Consider the following 16,126-nt stretch of genomic DNA (forward strand, 5'->3'; position numbering starts at 1 on the left):
GCTTATAATACAGTGGACTCAAATTAGCCAAACCTCAGTTGTATACAGCTTGCAGGCTTACTTCAAAAAATTTAAAAATGCAGTCGAAACATGATTTTACAGTGCATGCATTGACTTTATCATGATTTAAATGAAATTGTGCTTTTATGTAAATATAGAGTGGCAGAGCTAATCATTTTCAGTTACTGAGAAATCTTTACAAACATTTTCATTAAGCTTATGAGATGGAAGACTACAAATCCCACAGCAGTGACTATGCTGCTTTCAGTTGCCTTTTGATTCCCGGTGAAGAACTACTTTGCATCATGGCTATCTGTGCACCACGGCTATCTAACTACTGTGAGAGTTTGTCTGTCTGTCTGTTCAAGAACTCCCCCATAAATGGCAAGAGCTAGAATCACCTAATTTGGTGTATAGCTTCCTGTTATCATAACTTAAAGCAAGGTCAGGTTTGGGTGTGCCAGGAAAATGGGATGTGCCCAGAATGGGATTGCTTCTCATAAAAACATACACAAATGAGAGAGAATCACCAGACAGGTGATAGGGGCAGGCTGGGGGCATCCCTTCTCCCCCTCCCCCTGATCTCCGGGACTGCCCCAGTCCTGATCCTCCCACCCCTCAGGCACTCCTTAGGAAGGAAATGGAGAGGCTGAAGCTTTCCCCCAATCCTTCCCGATTCATACAGGAACATTGCTAGCTGTACCCCCTTCATTAGGGAATGAGGGGAAAATGCACAATTTGCTGCATTCCTCACTCTGTCTGGGGAGCACATGGAGCAGATGAACCTGGAACTGCCCCAGCCAGGAGACATGTGCCCCTCCCCCACCTGTGCCCGTTAGAACTGCAGCAGCCATGGAAAGGTGCTTTCTCCCCTGGACCCAGGCTGCTATGGTTACAGAGGTCTGGGATAGTCTTGTCTCCCCAGAGAAGCCTGCATACTGAACCCTTCATCCCCAGTCCCACCCCAGTGCTAATATGTGTGGGTGTTTGTTCTTTATCTCTTCTAAAAGGAAATCTAATAATGTATAATCCCTTTATCTAGTTGTTTTTTAAAAGTATGAATCTGGTATAAATCCCCAGTAATTCAGTATTTTGAATTCAGTGGGCATTTGGGTGTGATGTGAATGCAGGACTGGAGACTTGATGTCTTTTGGGTCTGATCCAAAGACTACTGAAGTCAATAAAAGTATTTCTTGACTGGAGTGGGACAATTCAGTATGAAATTAAGCATGTGTTTGAGTCTCTGTAGGCTGAAGGACAAAGGGTCTAGACAGTGGGGCTAGTTCGGGAAACCTCCTGCATCTTTTAAACGCGCCCATTTTTTCGAAATAACAGGCACTCTAATTAGGCATCCCTGTAACTCTTGTTCCACTAGGGTTAAGTGATGTCTTGAAATAGTGTGTTATTTTGAAATTTGGCATTGTGTAGACAGTGCCAAAATACAAAATAAGCTATTTTGAAACACATTCAAAATAAGCTACACAATTTGCATAGTGCAAATTGTGTAGTTTATTCCGAGATAAGAGTACAGTTTAGATTAACCCTAAGTCAGTGGTCCCCAACCTTTAGAGGCTCCCGGGCGCCCGGGGGCGAGGCCTCTCACGTGCCGGGTGCCCGGGGGCGGGGCCACTCACGCGCCGGGCGCCCTAGGGATGGGGCCACTCATGCGCCGGGCGCCCGGAGGTGGGGCCGCACGTCCTGGGGCATGCCAGGGGCGGGGATGCCCTTGCACCTGGCGCCGGCATGTGCCCCAGGGCCGGGGCCGGGGCTGCTCGAGCCGCGTGCCTGGGGCCGGCACCGGCGCCGCGCGCCCGCATGTGCCCCGGGGCCGGTGCCTCCAGTGCGCTGCGCACCAGGGGCAGGGCCGGCCCAGGTTGTCGGCGGGCGCACACAAATGCCCCGGCAGGCGCCATGGCGCCCGCGGGCACTGCATTGGGGACCACTGCCCTAAGTGAATAGAATATTTCCTATTTAGCCAATTTTAGGGCCTATTTAAAAACTGAGTAATTTTCTCTGGCTCAATGGTATTAAGGGGGGAGGGATAGCAAAATGCTCACATTAGCCTGCTAAACCCAGGATTATGAGTTCAATCCTTGAGGGGGCTAGTTAGGGATCTGTGATAAATATGTCAGGGATGGTTCTTGGTCCTCTTGTGAAGGCAGGGAATTGGACTCAATGGCCTTTCAAGGTCCCTTCCAGTTCTATGAGATAGGTATCTCTCCATATATTAAAGTAAAAGACAACATGAACTTGAATATACTCTTGGAGGATAAAAACCCTTTGTCCTGTTCTATCCTTATTAGGAAAGGGAACAAATAATAAGCATTTCAATTAAGTTACATATAAAGGTAGACTTTCTTCCTCAGATTTATAATTCTTTAGAATTAGTTTATTTTTTATCTATATCTTTGTAGAGTTTCTGTTCAACAGCAGGCCTCAGACATATTTGTTGTCGGAGAAGTTTTATCACATAAATATTGTACTTTTTAATTATTTCTCAAAGAAATAAACTACTTATCCCATTAATATGACTTAGTTAACGTTGCTATTGTTGTCACTTGCAACAAAATGTGTGGTAAATTACCTTAGTCAGATTATATACTATACGGGCTCGTCTACATTGGCCCCTTTTCCGGAAGGGGCATGCTAATTTTTCAGATCGTAATAGGGAAATCCGCGGGGGATTTAAATATCCCCCGCGGCATTTAAATAAAAATGTCCGCCGCTTTTTTCCGGCTTTTAGAAAAGCCGGAAAAGAGCATCTACACTGGCCCCGATCCGGCCCGATCCTCCGGAAAAAAGCCCTTTTCCGGAGGATCTCTTATTCCTACTTTGAAGGATCTCTTATTCCTACTTCAAAGTAGAAATAAGAGATCCTCCGGAAAAGGGCTTTTTTCCGGAGGATCGGGCCGGATCGGGGCCAGTGTAGACGCTCTTTTCCGGCTTTTCTAAAAGCCGGAAAAAAGCGGCGGACATTTTTATTTAAATGCCGCGGGGGATATTTAAATCCCCCGCGGATTTCCCTATTACGATCTGAAAAATTAGCATGCCCCTTCCGGAAAAGGGGCCAATGTAGACGAGCCCTACCTGTGATGCAGTTTTCCTTAAAAAAAAACTTTACAAAATCTCTAATTCTTCATATGAAATAAAAGAACAATAACCTTCTAAATGAATCTGGCTTTAGTCTTTCTCCAACATTACAGATAACTTATCACAAGACTTCCATCCCTAATTCTGTTACTATTGCCTTTGGCTACTAAGCATTTTCTTGCATCACTGTAGCTCAAGTACAAATGTCTCTGATGTAAACAGGCCCTTAAATTGGCAGTGAAGACACAAAAACTTAAAGCCTGCTCCTCAGTACATTGTACATGATTGGAAAAACAGGGGATTTTACCGCTGACTTCAGTGAAGTCAGGATTTTATCCTGTCAGAACAGAGTGAAATTGTTCAGATGAAACTTTTTTTGGTGAAAAAATCAGACCTAGGTTGACTGAAAGATTTCATGAATTCATGTTGATTTAACTGAATTGCTTCAGTTAAAAACATTTTAAATGGTAAAATAAGATTATAAAAAAAATCAAAGCAATGATAATTTTTTGTTTCTTAATTTCTGTCAGGGGTTTTTAAGTTAAACCTCACACTCAAAAGATCAAACAAAACATTTCATTTGATCTGAAACAAAAATGTTCTTGTCATTTTGATTTGTTGTAAATGTTGAAATGTTTTCCTGTTGAGTCAAACCAAAATGATTTTTGGTGTGTGTGTGTGTGTGTGTGTGTGTGTGAGAGAGAGAGAGAGAGAGGGGGGGGGGCAGAGGGAGCGGGAAAGGTAGTACAGTAATTGGTAGGTTGCCAACAAATCACAAAAAAATCAGGTATTTGCACAGTGAATACTACACAGTGACCTAAACCTACACTATGCCACATTGGTCTACATAAGTGCAAAACTCTCTAATGTTGGCAGATTATAAGAATGATGATTTAAGTGCCCAGAAAAGAAGTTATTTGTGAAGGATGGTAATGAATACTATCAGCTATTCTATGACACTGATGTATGAAAGAGGATACAGAGGGAGCAAATTAATTATAAAGTACAAAATAGTAACTGAAGCAGCAGCATGAACAAAATAAATGTACTGCTGGTTGACAGACTTCTTAGACTAATGAAATGCCTGTAAAGTAATTACTCAGGCTATATCTGGACTGGAGAACTTTTCTGGAGGTATCCCAGAAAAGCTATGCTGTGTCCAAGGAATATCTGCTTTTTTGGAACAGTTTCGATGGGATGTTCCAAAAGAGGACTTTTTTTCTGAAATTTGGCCCCGTGTAGACAGGGCCAAATTTTGGAAAAGCCTCTTTCAGAAAAAAAGCAGAAAAAGATACGCAACTTGAGGTTCACAATTTGTGTATCTTTTTCCAACTGTTCTCAGCAGTCTAGACATAGCATCTGTTATTCCAGTGGCATGGAGGGAGGCAAGAAAAGGACACATTGTGACAGAGATCTATCCATAAGCACCACCTTACAGAGGGAAAAGAGTGAGAGAAGAAGGTGTAAAAAGACAGTTTGATAGACAGAGTCAACAAATGTGGCTTAAAATAAAGAGATATAATCAAATAAGCCAGAAAAATCTATGAAATAGGAGCCATTGTGTCAGTACCAAGTCTGGAGGCAACTGCCCAAAGAGAAATTATGAGAGTGCTTGCTCAGCATGAGGGACAGAAATCAAGAGGAGACAGAGAATGATTCATTCCAGAGTAAAATATTTGAGTTCGTCCAGGGTGAAATTAACTTCTGTGAAGTAGGCCAACAAAAAGCTAATGCACTGCTTAAATCCCATATAGAACCTATTCTGAAGATTTAAGTGGGACTTATAAGGTGCATGGTGCTTATGCTGGCCCTTTGCATGGGAGCAAATTTCACCCAGGTTTAGCTACCCTGATCTGAACTTCCCAGTTTTTTTGTTCTAATCTTTAGACCATGTGATCTCCTGGCCTTATAGTCTTGCCATATATGGCTATTCTGGAGATTTTCAAACAGACTGAATATTCAAAAGAACTTCTCTACACTGGCTATTGCACATTGAGCTGAGATTTTAGAGAAAATGGTACCCTGCCATATATAATTGAAATATATGTTAAAATACGTGGTCACAAAATCTTGACCAGATGCCAGTAACATGCAGCTGATTTTTTTTCTCCCCTGGCTAATAAATACCATGTTGACAGTATTCTCCATCTGGCCCATCTCGTAAAAAAGAAGCTGTGTACATAAATAAAATATAAATTACTAGTTTGCACACTCTTTAAGGGTTTTTTGGTTTCAGTACAGATTTGTTTTGTGGGTTGGTAGGATCAAACAGCAAATAGAGGGCTAGAATTCTCTGCTTGTGTAAATTGGGGCTATTCAACTGAGAATTTGGGCCTGAAAAAATATTTTTTTAAATGCAGAAAGCCCCCCCAAACTAGTGTTTTGGGGTCTATGTGAGATTTCTTAGCTCATTGCACATTTCTCTGTAAGTCTAAATAATTAAAATACCATAAAGTTTTAAAAGTATTTTGTTGTCTGGTTTTATTTTGTTTAAATGTCATTTTAATTGTTTCATATACTAAATTACATTACTTTTTGTTTCCAAAATAATAATAAATACTGCCATATTTTTTAAATTAGGCAATGTTTTTACTTCTATTAACCAATAAATAATTAAAAACTCATGCAAATGAATGTTTGTAACTGGCTGACCTTTAAAGGCATGTACTACATTTTTTATAGTCTTCTAAAATGTATAAAGTCCAAAGTTTTGTAATTAAGATACATGAGATATTTTTCCTGAAATAAGAATTAATTGGGACTTCAAACAGTGCAAGGTATTAGCTCAATTTACGCAATACGAGCTACCCATTCAAAAATCCCATATCTTGGCTAGTCAGTTCTTTTCATTGTATTTATTGCATCTAGTACTGATCTGACCTTTCAATTTTTGGGTGCAGTTTCTTCAACTGCTCATCCTGCACACCTTTTACCAAACTCAATGACTTTTTAAAAGGCAAATGTGAAAGACAAAACCTGAGAGTCACTCTACCCAAATCTTTTCGTTGTCTGTACTCCAACTACTGTCCTTGTCACTGCTTACTACTATCAGTGGTGCAAGTAAACTAGTATGGTCAGGTATGCTGTACGGTAAGACATTAATTTCTGGCATGCTGTACCCAAAAGACTCATTTTCAGAACCACAAGGTTCTCCTGGGAACAGCAGCAGCAGGAAAGGAGGACGATGTTGGGCTGCCGCTCCCAGAACATCTCCCTTAGGATCCTATGCTAGGCGGGGGGGACGGCTCTAGGTTCTGTCCCCCACCATGACTGCTGGCTCTGCAGTTCCCATTGGCCAGGGGTGACACTGTGGTGGAAGCAGCAGCAGTGTGCGAAGCCATCTGCCTGGGTGCACCTCTGCCTGACCCAGAGGGAGATGGTGCTGCTTCTGAAAAGCTGCCTGAGGTAAGCACTGTCCAGAGGCTGCATCTCCTTCCCACACCTTAAAGTCTTGCCCCAGCCTAGAGCCCCCCCTCCTCCATTTGCAGTCCACACTGGAATTCCGGCCAGGTTCTCCAACCTACACCTTTCAGAGGGTCTGTAGCAGCAGCCAGAACCAGGGCCATGCATCCCCCACCATGACTTGCACTGGAGCTGGAGCAATGCATTTTCCTTGCAGCTTCATAGCACTGTGTATCCTTCCCCATGGCTTCAGTCAGGGGGACAATAGGCACAGAGCCTACAAAGAGTTTAGGGCCTAAAAAAGTCACAATGAACTCAAAAATAAGTAAAGAAAACTGCTAAATCAAATGTTAGTCGTAGTGGCAACACCCACTTACTTCCCCTTATCTGCCAATTAACAGTCAGGTGCATCCTAACTATAATTGTAGTATATATCAAAATGGGTGTTATTTTAGAATGAAATACCATGAATTGTTCACATGGTGCATCACTTTCAAGAATGAAAATTAAAGTAGTTGATATTAGGTGTATAGGCAATAGGGCATTTCTCTCTTAGGGTATGTCTACATTAGCCCCCTAGTTCGAACTAGGGAGACTAATGAGGACGACCGAAATTACTAAAGAAGCGCGGGATTTAAATATTCTGCGCTTGATTAGCATATTCCCAGCCAGTCACCATTTTGGAAACTGACTAGCCCGAAGTAACACCTGCGTCTACATGCGGCAGAGAAGCGCGATTCCGAGATAAACCCCTTAGTTCAAATTAACAGTAAAACCTCATGGAACTGTTAATTCGAACTAAAGGGTTTATCTCGGAATCGTTCTTCTCTGCTGCGTGTAGATGCGGGCAGTTACTTCGGGCTAGTCAGTTTCCAAAATGGCGACCGGCCGGGAAAATGCTAATCAAGCTCGGGATATTTAAATCCCGTGCTTCATTAGCAATTTTGGTCGCCCTCATTAGCCTCCCTAGTTCAAACTAGGGGGCTAGTGTAGACATACCCTTATATATTTATATATAATCTAATTTAAAGGCCTACAATTATGAGAGTGCGTAGGGCCTGCAAAGATCTTAATCCAGCCCTGGCTTTGATAGGAGCTGTGAATCTGTGGTTGTCCCTCTGACCCTCTTCCCACATGTATCCCAATATTTTACACTTGCAATTAGAGTTGCCAGGTGTCTGGTATTGACCCGGACGGTCCGGTATTTTCGTGTCCTGTCCGGTAAAAAAATTCAGAAAATACCAGACACCTGCAATGTCCAATATTTTCTGAATTTTTTTTCCTGGCCAGGAGGCAAAAATACTGGACTGCCTGGGTCAATAGCAGAGACCTGGAAACCCTACACACACTCAGCAACCAGGAAACACCCTCCCCCCGCTTACCTGGTTCTGCAGGGGAGCTGTCTGGCCTGGAGCAGGAAGACAAGATGGCCACTGGCAGCCTGTTAGGAGAGGCAGAGCCCAGCCTGTTCTTAAAGGGACCATGCTGGTTTAAAAAAATTTTTTTTGCTTAATAACTCTCGGGGTCTTTTTTTTCTCAATAACTTTAGTCTCCCTCCTTTTTTTTCTCAACAGAATTTTTTCCCTGGTGGTTTTTTTTGGGGGGGGGGAGGGGGGGAGTGTTCGGTATTTTTGGTTAAACCATCTGGCAACCCTACTTGCGATCTGGTCACCAGGCTCTGGTCTCAGAATATTTTTTGTGAGGGAGGGCTAGTTTGGGGTTGCAATACTGTACTACTTGTAAGAATTAAAATCTACTTGCACCACCAATTGCTGCTGTTCAGTTTTGCTTGTATTTGGGAAGGCGCTTCATTCCAATACATTTTGACAATATAACTACATGTAAGGTAGGTATAGTGGATAAACCAAATGTGGAGCAGGGAATAACAGAGTAAAATAAAGGCTGTTACTAATGATCTGCCTCTACAAATGCTTACTTCTGGCCACAATGCTTGCTATCGTCAGTACTCATTTAAACCCGTGGAATGGCACACTGTAATTATCACCGTGAGCTAACGTGGCACAGCTGTTACTTGCCTTTGCAGAGGATTGAGAGAGCAAGCTCCTTGTATTGCCCTCCTCACTTGGCTGTGCTCAGATTGTGACACTGGGAATGGTAAGGAGAGCAGGGGCTACTCACCCAACACTCCCCTCATCCCTAACTCCACCAATCACCACTTTCTGGACAGTGCCCAGAGGGGCAAAATAAGCTGTGCCATGAAAAAGGGATAAAATAACTTCCTTCCTTCCCCATTGGCTTGGAACAGGAGTAACTGCGTGATCTACTCCTGAGGCAGTATGCAGCTGTACACCATCCCCCACTCAGGACAGATTCAAAGGCTATGTGATCTACCCTTTGCAACAGTTTGTGTTTTCAGGATCAGTCTCCTAAAATGATGTTCAACATTGTGAATATTTACTTGTATATCTACATCTTTAACTACTGCAAGGCCAGTTTAATGAAAAGTTACTCCTCTATGCTGCTGTAGTAACAAATTGAAATGTCATATTTGCACAGAACATGGCCTCATCAAAAACATTCTCTATGGTCTCTCTAACCATTCACTTTTCATCCTTCCGCTTTTCTTCACAAATAGAAAGAAGAGGTCAGAACAGCAGAAAAAGCATTTTGAATTTAGTCATTTGCTGAATATTGTCATTTTCAAAGACTTTTGAGGATCTTTTCAAACACAAAATAGTCTGACAACGGCAGAAGCGGGAAAAAAAATCTTTGAAAGGCCCTGTAGGAGGAAATAAATTGTCACCACAGGGAATTAAAATCTTCAAAGTAGGATCCATCCCTTGAACTTTTTTTCTTGTCTTACAAGAAAATGGGAGCCACAAAACATAAAATTTAATTGAGATTTACTAAAGTAAGGCTCCGTCTGACAGAGCATTAAAGGTCACATAGCTTTCTATTAAAGAGAAGTTAGAGTATTAACTTCAGGGCTTTTGCTAACTTCTGTTGGAATCTTCCAATCACTGCCTGTTGCACAGGGGACCACAACTTCTTGAATCCAATCCTGCAGTGAACAACTTTCTGTTTACTCTAATTAATAGTTTTACATTTGCATTTCTCAGTTTGGGTTAGTTTCAGAGTTGGTTTGTATATTGACAGTTCTTTGACAGCAGAAGTAAAACGACCATGAGTATATCTGTTTATTGAGGACTGACAGGTTTATAGCCAACATAAAAATAATCTGATGTTTATTGGGGCAAATGTTCGGACAGAGGATTAACTGAAACTACTGAGCAGAGAAAAAATTTCCTCCATGTCAGACTCAAGATAGAAGGTTAGATCAAATTATATGATTTTTTTTGTCACTGTCATCCTCAAAAACTCCGTATGTATACATTCATCTATGCTACTGAGGGACTTAGGTTTAAATATGAAATGTAAGAATAAACCAACAGTCTATTAGAATATATATGTTATGTTTATTTTAAATACACATGGGATTATATTAAAAATTGGAAATTATACTATTTTGTAAGTGATAGATGCTATTTTTTAAGGTCTGTGAGCCACATTTTAATAAACTTAGATTTTCATGGGCTTGTGACTTTTATTAGTGAATATTATTCTGGACTGGAAGGCTCTCAACTAAGGAGTCTGTTACTGTGTTTACTTGATTTGTCTGAAGAGTGCAAAGTAGAATTTTATTGATTCCTAATTTAGTAAAAAGTTGAATGTAAAAAATTAATATTCTACATGCAATTAGTCTTTCTTGAATCTGGATCATCTTTGGAGAGTACAAAATAAAATTGTTTCTCCTAGTCTATTTAAGACTCTATTACCTAGTGGATACATTAAATGTTGAATCTATTTGGTTAAGGAACACTTTCTGAATCTGTTTTTAGTTCCATTAGTCTTTAAGCCAGATTGTTGCTGGTCCCGCTCCGCTGACTTCAATAGAATTGCAATAGAGCTAAGTTTAGCCTTTTTTTTAATTGGCTTTGAGAGTGAATAGAAATAAAGTTTGCATAGGGTTCAGTTGTTTGCCTTTTTACAAAAACCAATGAATAACTTCAGTTGTGTTACTCTTGTAAAAGATGCTTCTTGCAAAGTTGACATTACATGTTTGTGTATTTGGTAGTACATTTTAGAAGTATATTTATATGTAGTGTGTTAAATGAGATAAATTTTGCTTACATTATACACAGATGGACGTGTATACATGACAAACTTTTGCTGGCATAATTAGTCATGGTTGTGAAAAGATGACTGCTATAGGTGTACTGACAATTATATTGGTTGGTATTAGCTGCAGTAGGAGTACTTTTCCAGTTTAGTATACTAATGCATCTGTATTGGCAAAGGGCTCCTAGTTTAGACCTGGGAACATAGTTCTGATTTTGTTTCCAGGACTAGCAACTTCAAGGAGAAAAAATTACAAGATTGAGCACTACAATGGAGATGAATTATGCTGACTCACTATAATTGTCCTTAATGATAGCATTGCATTCCTCTTGTATAACCCTGATAATTTCCCTATATTGTAAGAGGTTAAAATAAACAATCTAAACATTTTAAATTAAATACCTTTTAAAACTACTGAGCTTTAGCAACAACTGTTTTTTCATAATGTTTTATTGCACTGTACTATACTTGGATCTCAGTGGAAATGTCATTTTGTCTTATGGTTTCCTATAGACTTCCATTGAGATCTCAATAAAGAAAATTATTTAAAACAATGCACTACCATAAAAAATGAAGACATGAGTATTACTTTTCCTTGTTTTGGATGCTGAAGTTAGATGCTAAAATCTTTACATTATTTTTAAGTTAAGCCAAAAATTAAAGTGATGTTAAAAAAAACTAGGACATTTTAGAATTATATATTTATTTAGTAGCAAGACTTTCAGACCAAATTTTCATAGTCTGCAAGACAAAAAAAGTCCCTTCCAACTCTTTTTTTTTGTCACTTGGTGAGTGTGCCAAGTCTGTTTATCTGAAAATTGAAGTGTGTATTTTCTGTGTTATATATGCTCTTTGGACATCAGTAAAGCAATAAAGACTCTGGAGCCAGAATTTATATCTCAATTATTTTTATGATACCCTTAGGCAGAAAACAATCCAGCTTCATCTTGAAGAGCTACTTACAATATTTTGGGTCTGCACAGTGCTAACAGTTTTAGTAAACAACAGGTATATGGCTCAGAAGATATTCAAGCCTATTCTGATGAGACTTGCCTTCATGTCTGCAGAATTTGGTATCCTTAGAACAACTTCTGCCTTGTTCTTTACTCCATCAAACCAGACTGCTCTTCATGGCAGTTTGCATATGACCATAAACTGACTCAAGCAGTGGCAGAGGTAGATCATAGAAGTGCACAAATCTTAGAGGGGTATCCTTTAAGTTAGTCTGTAACCTTAAAAACAAGTAATCCTGTGGCATTTTAGAGAGTTTGTAATATGCCACAGGACCACACATTGTGCACAAATCTTGGCAGCTGTGGCTGAGGTAGAGTGGGCTTCTGAGTAGATTGGTGGGTGTTGGAGGATAGCTGGAACTGCTGGAGATTATCTGCACTATTGGGTTAGATGCATGTGAGGTGTTGGGGTAGCTGGATGGTAAGTTGGGTGTGTCTCTGTAAGGGGAAACAGGATGCTGTGAGTGGGAACTGGTCAGGTGGAAGTTGGGAGGGCTGTCATTGAGGTAAGATAAGTGTGGGTTTAAAATGAAGGTCAGGGTTGTCTTGGGGGTTTGGGTTTAAACTAAGGACTGGTGTGGAGTAAACTGAGCTTGTGGGTCTGGAAGGTAGGTGGTTATAGGGGTTGAATGTGTGGCTCTCCCCACTGGCTGTGACTGTTTCTCTCATCTTCTTCCTCATTGTACTCCAGTAAGAGAGGAGAGAGAGGGGAAAGACAGAGTGATTGCCAGTCGGCTAGCGGCTGCAGCAGTAATTACTGCCCATTCCTGCAGCCCAGCTGGATGTGTGACATCTCAGATGGATTGTGGGAATGCAAGACCCAGCTGCCAAATGAATATCACACCAGATGCATGACACTTGGCTGCCGTGTGCTGCATGAAGTCCTAAATGGAGCTGCCAAGCAGGAGGACATGACAAAACCATGCCTCAAAATTGCCTTCCCTCAGTGGCTGTTGCAAAGTGAGGGTTCACTTCCACTGAATGGGAGCAGAAGAGATCAAAACCTGAAATCCAGAGACCAAACTGAGATCCATCCTTCCCAACCTCCTGCTGGCACACTTCACACCTTGCCACTTGGGCTAGTAATTTATCCCCAGCTGGTGAGAGAGGGACAGACCCAGAACTGGGTGGTATGGTGCTGAGGAGGCATAGGAATAATTTTTCTGGGCTCCTCATCCACCCAAACTCATTGTATCCTCTCCAAATGGCTAATTTTCCCTTACCTTTTCCCTGGCATATTGGTTAACCTTCTTGTGCTTAAGTTGCCCACTGTGCAGCCTGCACATGTATCCTTCTGCTACTCAGTTGTGTCTACTGCAGAAATCACAAACTTAATTGAAAAGTGTGCGATCTGACATATTGGAAATATAGCAACTATATTCATGTGTAAAATATTATCACCTGAAAATCTCCTGGTGCTTTGCAAACAGCTAATTAAACCTTGTAACACTTCTGTAAGGTAAGTAAATATAACAGGAAGTGTAAAGGTTTCCATGTCAGCTTTTGCTATGAACCCTGTGCTTCTGTGAATTTAACTTTAACTCCTAGGGCTAAACTTTCAAAACTTTGTGCATGTTTTTAAAGAATCATATAATCATAGAATACTAGGACTGGAAGTATCAGAGGGGTAGCCATGTTAGTCTGAATCTGCAAAAGTGGCGAAGAGTCCTGTGGCACCTTATAGACTAACCGAAGTGTTGGAGCATAAGCTATCGTGGGCAAAGATCCACTTCATCAGATTTGCCCACGAAAGCTTATGTTCCAACACTTCGGTTAGTCTATAAGATGCCACAGGACTCCTCGCCGTTTTTTAAAGACTGGAAGGGATCTCGAGAGGTCATTGAGTCCAGTCCCCTGCCCTCATGGCAGGAGCCAGTACTGTCTAGACCAGCCCCGACAGACATTTATCTAACCTATTCTTAAATATCTCCAGAGATGGAGATTCTACAACCTCCCTAGGCAATATATTCTGGTGTTTAACCACCCTGACAGTTAGGAACTTTTTTCTAATGTCCAACCTAAACCTCCCTTGCTGCAGTTTAAGCCCATTGCTTCTTGTTCTAGCCTCAGAGGCCAGGAAGAACAAATTTTCTCCCTCCTCTTTGTGACACCCTTTTAGATACTTGAAAACCTCTATCATGTCCCCCCTCAATCTTCTCTTTTCCAAACTAAACAAGCCCAATTCTTTCAGTCTTCCTGCATAGGTCATATTCTCTAGACCTTTAATCATTCTTGTTGCTCTTCCCTTGACTTTCTCCAGTTTCTCCACATTTTTCTTGAAATGTGGTACCCAGAACTGGACACAATACTCCAACTGAGACCTAATCAGTGCAGAGTAGAGCGGAAGAATGACTTCTTGTGCCTTGCTCACAGCACACCTGTTAATGAAGTAGTGCAGGATTAGACAAGTGTTTCTGTATTTTCAATGAGCATGAATTTATTGACTCTGTGGCATGAAACTGAAGCCAGTCCCTAAGGCTTGACTGAGTCTGCTGATTTGTGAACCTTTATACACCTGTACAGAGGCTCTCCTCAGAACAAGGGCACATCTGTCAATCCTAAACTCCCCAGAAGTGGGTTGTGCTCACGAAAGCTCATGATACCATTGATGTGTTTTGTTAGTCTCTAAGGGTATGTCTACACTACAGCACTATTTCGAATTAACTTATTTTGAATTAGTTAATTCGAATTAAGCTAATTCGAAATTACGCATATAGACACCAAGTCTAATTCGAAATAGCATTTTGCTATTTCGAAATAGCGCGTCCACACTGAGTAGACCCTGCACTAAAGTTAAGGCTGGCCAGAACCAGTGCCGGTAGGGCATCAGTTTAGGACTTAGTGTGTGGGGCAGCTGCCTGAGGCTAACTGAGCTCCGTGCTTAAAGGGACCCTACCCCCACCCCAGACAGACAGTTTTCAGGGTTCCCCGCTTGCTTGTCTACCTCAATGAGGGATAGCAAAGCAGTCCTATCTTGGAGTGCCCTGAGTGCCCACACTCGGGACACCACAGCACTCGGCCACATGGAGCCAGAGCTGCCCCTGGGCACGCCGGTGCATCTCATGGGGTCATTGCCATCAGACCGGCTGCACTTGCTGCAGCCTGCCATCTGGGGGTCCATCGGGGGGCTGTCAGGATCCAGGAGGCCCTGAGGGAGAGCATCCACCCCGAGGAGCCCGAGGAGCCTCCCCAGTCCTCGTCACCGGGGGCTCGTGCCACATTCTTCCCTCACATCCTTCCACTTACCCGTCCCTAGCCCCCCTTCATGATGTCAAATAAAAACACGTATGTTCAAAAATAGAAACTGGGTTTATTGAACAAAACTGGGGGGGGGGGGGATGACCCTCTGGGGAGACTGGGGAAAGGAGGTGGGAGAGGGGAGGGAGAAACCTGGGAGGAGGAAGCTGGAAGGGGGAAGCAAGGGGAAGAAGGGGGAGGAGATGCTCAGGGTTGGGAGTCTCACTGGACCAACCTGACTTTCATGCAGATCTGCTCCTGGGTTCGCATGTGGCCTTTGGTGTCACAGCTGGCAGCTATCCTACCATAGACGGCTGCGTTCCTCCGTCTAGGGCTGAGATCATGGAAGTTGGGGGCATCCCCGCCATACCTGAATAAGGTCCATGATCTCCACCCTGGACCAGGAAGGCACCCGCCTTCTCTGTCCCCTGTCAGGCTCCTGTGAGCTGGCAGACTGCTCCTGGGGAGTGGTGGAGGGCTGGCTGCCAGTGGCTTGCTGGTTCATGTTTTGGGGCAACTGGGTCAGGGGCCCCTGTGGCCACTGCTGGCTCTGGGCTGCCAGGCTTGGCGCTGGCACAGGCACAGGCACTGTAGCCAGAGTCTACCCCTTTAATGTCTCCGGGACTGGGAGAGAGGAGAGTAAGTTTTCCTGGTTGTGCCCCGAGTAGCCACCAGAGCTCCCTGGGAAGAGCTGGAGGCCCCCTATTTTGAATTAAATGTCTACACAGCAATTAATTCGAAATAGCTATTTCGAATTTGGTGTTACTCCTCGTAGAATGAGGTTTACCAAATTTGAAATAAGGGCTCCACTGTTTCGAATTTATTTCAAAATAGCGGTTTACCTGTGTAGATGCTATTAAAGTTAATTCGAAATAACTGCTGTTATTTGAACCAATAAGAACAAGTAGTCTGCAGACTGCTGAAACAATAGTTCTGAAAACTGGGTCCCCTTTCCTTTTACTGGGATGGCAATTCTGAAACCTAATGATGTTGCTATTGTCCATATTCTTAATTATCTCAATGTAATTACACCAGTGTAAAATTAGAACTTAATGCTTACTATTTTCCAAACACAATTGAAATAGGAATACATAAATGAAAAGCAATATTTGTTTCCAAGTGTGTTATGGTTTTTTTTAAAGCAATGCTATATATTCCTCTGTAATTGGAGATTTTGGTAGCTCTTAATAATTAGAGTTTCCTTTAAAAGACATCTTCCATTATGTCGGGGTGGAGGGGGGAGG

General features: G+C 42.1%; 1 protein-coding gene across 3 annotated transcripts in view; it reads left to right on the top strand.

Annotated features, from left to right (window-relative positions):
* The window catches only part of SLC25A21 (solute carrier family 25 member 21), a 385,337-nt gene that overhangs the window by 291,342 nt on the left and 77,869 nt on the right, over window positions 1-16,126 (top strand). The window lies entirely within an intron of this gene.

The sequence above is a fragment of the Pelodiscus sinensis genome, chromosome 5, assembly GCF_052426305.1.
Source record: "Pelodiscus sinensis isolate ZL-2025 chromosome 5, ASM5242630v1, whole genome shotgun sequence".
NCBI lineage: Eukaryota > Metazoa > Chordata > Testudines > Trionychidae > Pelodiscus > Pelodiscus sinensis.